At 32.0% G+C, this 10,012-nt stretch overlaps 1 protein-coding gene across 1 annotated transcript in view; it reads right to left on the reverse strand.

Annotated features, from left to right (window-relative positions):
* The window catches only part of LOC149546167 (wall-associated receptor kinase 3-like), a 34,829-nt gene extending 27,496 nt beyond the window's left edge, over positions 1-7,333 (reverse strand). Inside the window, exon 1 of the mRNA XM_089791034.1 lies at positions 7,147-7,333. The gene's annotated coding sequence lies outside the window, so the exon portion shown is untranslated. The remainder of the gene's footprint in view (positions 1-7,146) is intronic.
* Between the last annotated feature and the right edge of the window lie 2,679 nt (positions 7,334-10,012).

Below are 10,012 nucleotides of genomic sequence, written 5' to 3' on the forward strand. Positions count from 1 at the left end.
AACTTTGATAGCAATTGTTGGAAATATAAGAGTAACTGAGAGAGAAGGGGTGAATCAATTACTGCTAAAAGAATTTTAGATCCCTTAGATGTCAATACAAAATTTCCCTTTTAACTCATAGCTCGGTTTGAACTAGATATTCACTATAACTCAGTTAACAAAGTAATCTAATATATTAATGTTTATTAACCTTTAGTAACTTAGTTGCAAAAAGATAAAGCATTAAGCAAATAACATGAACACAAGAGACACCAAGATTTAAAGTGGAAACCCAATTTGGGAAAACCACCAATGCAACTAGTCACAACTTTTCACTCTTCTGAAGTGAGCCTTGTTAGGAGCTACCACAGTTAAAGGTTACAAAACACACTGTTAGGTGTGACCCTATTAAAGGATTTAAATCACCCTATTAGGAGTGGTCTTGTTAGAGGTCTCAACACACTGCTAAGTCAAACCAGTTAAGAGATTTCTTCACTGCTACAATTGTTAGAAAGTAACAATGATTGACCTAATTGACAAAGCAACTAGATTATAGATTCAAATCACTATTCTAGCTTATCCTTTAGATCCTCATTGATCAAAAAATTATTTGCTGCTCCTTGGATACTTTGATCTTAATCAGATATCCTTCTCAATTTGCATCTTATCTTCTTTCACAATTTCTCACTTTATTCAATCCACCTCTTGACCTTTCATATATGTGAAACCCAATGTCAAGTCAGCTTGAATACCCTTTCAAATAAACAAATAACATCTATTGAGTCGGCTTACATAAACTGACTAACAAATAAAACTATTCTGATGCAAGTCGGCTTGAACTGAAACTGAGTCACTTAGTTACCACTGAGTTCCTTGGTAACTGACCTGACTTGGTTTACAATGAACTTCTTTGGTGATCGACCTAGCTCGGCTTCAACTGGATCACTAAACTTGTCTTCTGCTTGGCTAATATAGGAGTCTTCTGAGCTTGGTTCCAACTGGCAGTACTCAGAGTATAACATCTGTGTAATATCAATGACAATATACAATTGAATAATTGTTATCAACACTGACAAGGAGGGAACTATTGATGAAAAGGACAAAAAGACTACTAAGTTTCTATATGGATGTCTGGCAGATGATTGATTGTGGTTGCTCCTAGAGAACCCAAGGAACCAAAGCAGAGAGAGTTAGCTCCTTTTCGGTGTGCCACTTTTTTGGTTTTTTGCTATGTTATTTAGCTGTTGTTTAGCCCTGAGGGCTATTTTTGTTGATACTTCATGGACAGATTTTATGCTCAATATGTATTTTTGGGCTAGTTATATGTACAATGAAGACATTATTGTTGTTAGTGGTAGTAGTAGTAGTAAAATTAGAAACATCTTAATTGGAGGGTTTTTGATATTAAGGAAGGGGGTTGGTTAGTTTAATGGCATTGACTCTTTACTGATTTTCGGCTCTTTTGGTTGTTTTGGGTCAACCCCCATTTTGGCTGCTTTTTAATATTTTAAAAAAAGTTAAATCTAATTTGATTAAATGCAATTAAACATTAAAAAAAAACTCACAACCATGCCACTATCTTCTAATTCCAAGGAACTAATTAGTGTTTGACATTCACTCTCAACCACACATTGATTGTTTAGATGACAAATAGGAATATATGAAAGATGCAAATGCAAGAAGTACAAATAGGAATATCTGAAAGATGCAAATGCAAGAACTATAAGAAATGAAGATGTAAGACATGTGATGATTATGTAAGCTAAATAGATTAACAGCTATAAAATAATTATGGAAGTACAACTAAATTAGACTAAAATATGTTAATAAAGATGATGTTACTTCAATGCAAATGAAAACTAGGATCTAAAATGACGTTAGTTTAATGAAGCAGTGAGAAGAGAATTCTTTACCCTCTAAAATGAGGCCTATTTATAAGATTTTCAAGGGCGAGGGTTGATGTGTCACCAATGAATGACCAAGATGCAAATTGTTGGAAACAAATGGCTACAATGCAGAATGGAGGATTTCCTCAACCATAGATGCCAAATGGCATGTGGATGAGTTGATTTGAAGCCATGTGACCAAATTAGTTGAAAAGAAGTTGGGGATAGTAAGTGTTGATACTTGGTTGTGGTAAAATGGGATTCTCTATGCCAAGTGGACAAGTTGGTTTCCAATTTGTTGCAAAGATGGAATCTCATTTCTTTGTGACCTTAAATTTGTTGAGAGAAAATAGGAATTTAATGTTTCATGAAAATCAATTATCCTCCCCACACAATGAGGAATCAAAGACATGGCAATGAGTTGGATGAGAGAGGGTGAGATCTTCAATCAAACGCCTTCAGTAACTTTGATGGAAGCCTCTAATCCAATCGAAGGACCTATTTACATGACCTCCACGAGTAACCATTTTTCCTTCATGGAAGAAATTGTAGTCGACTATTGTGGGATCATCCTACATTGTGTTATTTTATTAGTTTATGGATTTACATCTTGTCCCTTCTCTTCTATCTATATGGATTGTACATGCACCATGCATTTGTCCCAAAGCCACGTTGTCATTGTCAAAGCATGTTTGTGTCTTATGTAGTAAGCTTGTAAATTTTAGCTCTTTGTTTCTATAATGTGCTCATTTGGTTTTTGTAGTTAAAATTTTGTTAGGTGCTGATAGGTGCTACTTATCAACATCCTCATATGTTGTTCTTGGAGTTCATATATTTTAATTTATTATCTAGTTTTCATAATCCGCTAGCTCACTAGGGCATTAGTAGAAGTGAGCTAGCATAAGGGTCAATGTATCCGTCAAGACTTTAACCGGTCTTGAACTTAATTAATATTTTTTTCCCTATATAAATGTTTGGATGGAGCTTGATATCGTTCTTTGCCAACCTAACATGCATTGTTAGACTTGGTATAATTCCACTACAAATCACCATATTCATAAAAAATCCAAAAATAAACTGAAAAGGTTTCATATTCTAGTTGTTGGATATATGAGGTGTCACTTGATTAAATCTCAATAGAATCTAGTAGAGGTCTACTCAAATCTATTTCATTGCAAACACATAAGTTATTACACTTAAATAATTCATTGTTTGTTTTGATGTGCCTAATATTTTTCCAAGAAGGAATGAAAAACACTAGAAAATGTTAATCAAAATTTCCCCAATAACCACGAAAGACACACTCATGCTAAGACTCTTGACGCTAGCTTGTCGGGAGGCTGAAATATATCATGCCACCACTTAAGTAATAATCCCACTTGATTACCAAAATAAGACCTCCTTTCAAAAGCCTTATTTCTATCCAGATGCAAAAATATACCACAAAAAAAAGCTATTGGTAATCAACATCACTTCCATCTCACCCTTTCAATTCCAAATATGGTGAACCCAAAATTCCATAAAAGGAAGTCAAACTCTAATATACATGAATTTCTAGATGAAGGCATGATTAGATAAATAGTCAATGTTCTCCTTAACTATACCAAGTTAAATCAGAAACACAAGCAAGTGTTCACTCCTTGGGCGAAATCAAAATATGTTGAGTGTGAATGCATGTCTAAGTGTATGTTGGTTCCATTAGGAAAAATTTCTAAGATGCTCTAGAATATGTTGGTGATCCACAATTAGATAGACAAATAAAGCCTCACAAATGTTATTCTGATTATGTGGCACTTATGAGAGAATTAATTAAAAAAGAGTCTTCTAGCTTTTAAGAGGCATCCAAGCACCAAGTATGGAAGGATGCTATGGTGGAAGAGTATTCTTCCATCATAAAGAATAGTGTGTGGGAGGTAGTACCACGACCAAAAGATAAGTTCATGGTGGGCTCAAGATAGTTGTATAAGATTAAGCATGTTGTTGATGGTAGTGTGGAAAAGCTCATTTTGCAATTAAAGGGTTTTCTCAAAAGGAAGGAATTGACTATGACGAGACATTTTCTCTAGTAGTCATTACTCTTCCATAAGAGTTATAATTTTTGTGGTGACAAAACTGGGTGGGAAGATTCACCATATGGATGTTTAAACATCATTTCTTAAAGGAGTATTGAGAAACCTAAAGGACTTGAATCACATGGGAGGGATTATCATGTTTGTAGGTTAAAAAGAGAACTACACAAACTCAAGTAGGCTCCTAAGGCATGGTACTCAAGTATTAGCAATAACTTGTTGAGTGTAGGCTTCAACAATAGTGAAGTAGATTCAAACCTGTACTATGTTCAAGTGAAGAGTAATCTTATCATAATGTTGTTCAATATTGACAACTTATTTCTCACATGGGGAGAAGAGCTCATATCACACTGCAAGTGAGATCTTGCAAGAGAGTGAGATGAAGGATTGAGGGTTAAAGCACTACTTTTAGGGATTAGAGTTGTGGTAGAAAGAGGAAGAGATCTTCCTTGGACAAATGAAATACGTAATTGGTATTATGAAGCAATTTAGGATGGAGAACTATATGCCCATGTTCACACCACTTGTGACCAATTAGAAGAAGATTGATGCTTGTTGATTAGAGGCAGTAGACCCTACTTTATACAAACAATTGATAGGCCCTATTTTATATCTAGTCAACACTAGGTGAGACATTATTTTTTTCAGTAAACTCACTCAATCAATTTATGATGGAACCTAAACTTATGCACTAGATTGTTGCAAAGCATATTTTGAGATATCTCCAAGGCACAATTGATTATGGGCTGAAATATGTTCAATAGGATAGAGTGAAGCTTGAGGGGTTTACTAATGTACATTGGGAAGACAATATAATTGATAGGAAGAGCACTTCAGGGTGTAGTTTCAATTTGGTATCAAGAAGTGTCTCTTAGTATACCAGAAAATAGAAGCCAGTTGCACACAGTTCTGCAGAGGATGAGCATATGACAACTAACATGGCTACATGTGAGGTTGTCTTGCTTGTAAACTTCTAGCTGGGATCTTTGATAAGAAGCAAGATCCTACAACCATTTATTATGATACTCAAAGTTGCATCAAACTTTATGAGAATCCAATGATTCATAACAAGTCCAAGCACATTGAGATCAAGTACCACTTCATCCGAAATAAGAAGGGGATAGTGAAACTCCCATACATTCCTACAAAAGAACCGATAACATACATCCTCACAAAGGCTTTGGTGAAGAACAAGTTTGTATTCTATGGGGATAAGCTAGGTGTTTTGCAAAACACCTTCCTCCCTAAGAGGGAGTGTTGATTTTTATCTTTCTTTCTTGGAAGGTGAAGTTTCTTTAAAGCAACTCAAGTTAGATGTTTAACAATAGCTTTAGTTTTTATTCTTTAATAGGACAATTATGAGTATGTGAGATTTCCTAAAGCAAGAGTGCTTCTATGTGATTTTAAAGCCAAATAAAAAAAGGAAAGTTTATTTTCTTGCAAGCTAAGTAAAGTAGTTGGGCTCTATATATGTAAAGTTGCTATAGCAAGCTCTATTGTATTCTGAAAGCGAAGGTTGTTAGGCTGAATAGAAGATGCAACAGCTGTAGATTTTTCTCCAAATTGGGCTTTCTTAGGTATATCTATGTTATTGTCTGTGTGTTTGGCGTATTTTATGTTACTTCTACTATTTAGTTTCATTAATCAACCGAGCATATTTATTGTTATAAATCAAATAGAATTTATTATATAAATAATCTGTAACTAAATTATGAAAGATTAACACCATCTTCATTAATAAAGCCCCATCATACAATGAAATAAACAATCTGAAAAATAAAGATGAAAAGCACTTAACCCTTTGAACAAATGAACATCTCAATCAGAACCACAAACTACAAACCCAAAACCACCAAGAAAGAAAACCCCACCCTTCTATCACCTCCAATTACAAACTCTCCCTGCAATATTGAAGAAACCCCAATATCTACCATACGATACCACAAAACCACCTCTATGCACACAAAACCGCCTTCGACCCACCCTCAATCGCTGTCCCACAGAGAAATAACTAATAATTTCATGCAACAGGGTCGACAACAGGCACCCAAAGCTATCTGACTGCAATCAATAACTAATAATCTTATATCTTAACCACAACAAAAGCTAAAGATTATATTGATGAAAATTAACCTCTCCTTCACCTACTGCAAAACTATCATCCTTATTAAATTAATTATATGCTTACAGAATTTACATCTGAGAGGAATCTCCCACAATTAGGATGGTAGTCTGATGGGTAATAAAATTTGTATCGTATTGTTTGGTTTTAACGGGTTGAACCATTTTAATATCGTTCTACAGGCAAGAGTCTCAGCGCACATTGCCACTCATGGTAGATGAGTTTTTCCTCAATGATTGTTGGAAAAACAAAGATATTAAAAAGAAATATGATGAAATTTTGCCTGATATTATTTTCAGCCAAGAAAACTTATATTCTCCTGCAATAGTAAGCTAAAGTTCAAGGTAGCATCCTAAGCTAAAGTTCAAGGTAGCATCCCAGCAAAGGGCGACGGCCAAATTCCCAACTAAATGGCACAAATGAATTTAGGCAAGAATTTCTAGAAAACACACTGCTTTTTTTGTATAATAGTAAATTCAATTTTTGGTAAGAGTTCTCATATACTAAAATAACACACTGGTTTTTTTTAATAGTAGAATATAAAAATTGAATGCTGATTTTTATTTTTTTAAATTGTGTTTTGCACATATAGTATAAAACATCTATTTGTACTACAAACACAGAGTATGTACTCTGGTTGTATAAAATTAACTTGTGACCTTTTTAAAATACACAAATTCTCTATCATTAGAATAATTCAGACTACATATAAACACAACATTTGAAACAAATATAGACTGGATATCTGGATCTATAAGCAAGATATAACATTTGAAACCCAAAGAAATTTGACAACTAGTAGATTCAGTAGGTTGAAGAATAACTCGGAGAAAATATATAACCCAACAGTTATTTTTCGACTTTAATGCAGAAAAAGAAAGAATCAACTGAAAAAACAAACTTAAATAAAAAATGCCCAAAACAAAATTAACTAGTTGTGAAACAATTCTTCCAACAAATTGTTTTGTTTAGAAACATTGAAGTGTTACTCTTCATTTCCACAATTGTTTAGAAACACTCTTCTCCTTCTAATAAACAATAAAGTATATATTCAATACAGACGCTTTTGAAAAATGCATGTAGAATGTACCTGGTAGTGCAACAAGAAGAAGATGTCTGAACTCTTGAACCTCTCATCGATTTAAACCTTCAAACAAAGTTTCTGAAACTCAGAGCAGTTTTCCCCTTCATAAGAAATACCTTTTAGTCATTAATGGTGTATAGACGTTTCCAGCCTTCACGCCTACGCCAAGCATATGCAAGTGTCATAATAAAAATGTTAGTAAGTAAAGAGGCTTATCTACTATACTAGGAATATATGAATGCTACTGACTGTTCAACGATCCGTCCCCACATTGTTTAAAATATTGGAATAACAATAGAAAGGAATCTCTGGCAATAGGACAAAACCTGTTCAAAGATGATGTTCTTCTATTAAAGACAACTGAATTAAAAATAGATAATAATAAAATAGCGGTCCAAAGATTATTGATTATTATAGGAAACAACTGTTATTGTACGATGACTAAAACCATTGGCGTAAAGGGAATTACCAATTTCAATCTATGGATTAAATTATTTTAGGCTTACAATGATAGTTACCTAAATAAATCTATTAATTATATTATTTTAAGCTTTCACAATGATAATTACGAAGTTCAATCTATTAATTAAATTATTTTGAGCTCTCACAATGATAGTTACCAATATAAACCTTTTAATTATTATTATTTAATTATTCTAACCTCCCCCGTGAATAAACTTCCTCTCTTTCGCTTTTCCCAAACTAATAATTAAAAATCCACAATAATGTAATGTCAGCAAACATCGAAATTTTGTTGTATGTATGAATATTCAACACCTTCAAAATCTCAGTTCAATTCAAAAATACTTGTGGAAGGCCGCCTATGACTTCAAAAGAATGACGTAATCGAGGGCCCAAAAAACAATGTAAGCATACCACCTAACTAAATAGGTGAAGCATTGTTTTCATTCTACAGCTTTAATTAAGAATGGATAGCTGTAGGCGTTTCCCATATTAAAAATGTTTGAATCAACGGTGTCATTGAATTTTTTTATTACTCGAAGACATATATATAATTTACTACTCGGTGTATTTTATTCATTTGCTGATTCACCATTTTTTTATGGCATCCTCTATTTAATATGAGAGAATAAATGGCATAATTTTTAGGAATTCAAAATTTAGTTTAAAAATAGCTATACATAATTAAGAATTAATTTAAGATAGTTTTTCTAAATAGGAGTTCTGTTTTGGATGTTTAAAGGAGTCTAGGTGTTTAAATATGGGATTTTGAAATATTTAATTATAACTTTTTATTTTAGCTAGTTAGTTAGTTATAGTCATTTTAATTTTTTTACGAATTCTGATTAAACTTTGTTTTTTTGGGGCAAAGGTGGATGAGGCACCAAATATAAATATACAATAAATAATCAAATTCAAGAGCTCATTAGGGAAAGAATCGGAAAAGAAAATCCCAATTCACACTCACTACAAGAACAAACCAACATCATTTACATTTATGAAAGTAATTTATTTAGTTATTCGATTAAACTTTATTAATTCATTTATTAGTAGTGATTTATTTCTATAAAGGTTAATAAATTATTTTGATTAGTTTTAAGGATCATTTAATTATTATTATAAAATTATTTGAATATATAATTAATTATTTAGATAATAATTATCAGTGTATTAAGAATATTTTATTAATTAAATTTATTTGTATTTTTCCTAATAAATGTGGTTTATGTTTCATAAAGAAAGTTTTTTTTAGTATGATCTGTTTTGATATTGAAATTGTAGTGACCTAGGAAAACACCTTTTTGCACCAAAGTCTCCTTCTTTTTTTGGTGCAAGAATAGATGATAGATGTGCATAAATAGTTATAGATAGAGAAAAAAGAGATTTATAGTTTATTAATTTTCAAAGCTTTGTCAAATTTTAATTTTTATCACGATAATCTCTATGATGTGAAAATGTCTTAGGATGAGAATTTTAAATACACAATTGAGATATATATAATTTATTTTTATTTTTACTTGTGTAGCTAATGGTTACACAAAATATCCACATTTTCCTCTAGAATAGTAAATGCAAATATTATTATGTCTTAATTTGTTTTTTCACTTGTTCATCACAATGTTGATATACTACATAAAAGATGACTATAAAAAATATCCTTACTATCCATCTTTTACCATTTATGATCTTAATTCAATTTGCATCTTCACTTTTTTCACAATCATCTTGTTTGGAAGCATGCGAAACAATTGTTGGACATATTTTGAACTATGAGAATGAGTCCAAAGGGCAAGACCAAAGGGTTTTAGAATGAAAAATTATAGAGCTCAAAGAGATGTTATGGGGATTCAATTTCAATGTTGACAAGGACCTAATGGTCTTGGAGCTTGACACACTTTTAAAGTCTTTAGGGCTCAAATAGACCAACAAATAGTTAGATTTGGTGCTTGTGAGTGTTGATGCCAAATATAAATGACCAAGTGACTGAAAAATATTAAGTTAAATTGCAATAACAAAAATTAAATTAAATCAATTAAAGTGTTACTATTACATAATCATATGTGAAAGGTCTTGCACTTTCAACAAAATATTTTATATGTATTTTTCTAACAATGCTATAAATGAGATATAATTATTCAAAATTAGTTAAAAATGACATCTAATTAATAAATGTAATCTCCAAGAAAATTATAATATGCCTTCAAATTACTACTATATATTTTTTAATTAAAGAAATTATAATGAAATAATAGAAATATATTGAATAGTTAACGAAAAGCTCAACGTACCTATTGCACACTAAGGTGTGATTGCTATTATATTTGTTAGTCTCCTGTCGATGCATCTCTTTATTAACCGTATGATATTACTTGTCAGTGATAAAGATAATATACAACTAGGAGTAAATTAA

Source organism: Cupressus sempervirens, chromosome 7 (genome assembly GCF_028749045.1).
Source record: "Cupressus sempervirens isolate cs-2001-9-10 chromosome 7, ASM2874904v1, whole genome shotgun sequence".
NCBI lineage: Eukaryota > Viridiplantae > Streptophyta > Pinopsida > Cupressales > Cupressaceae > Cupressus > Cupressus sempervirens.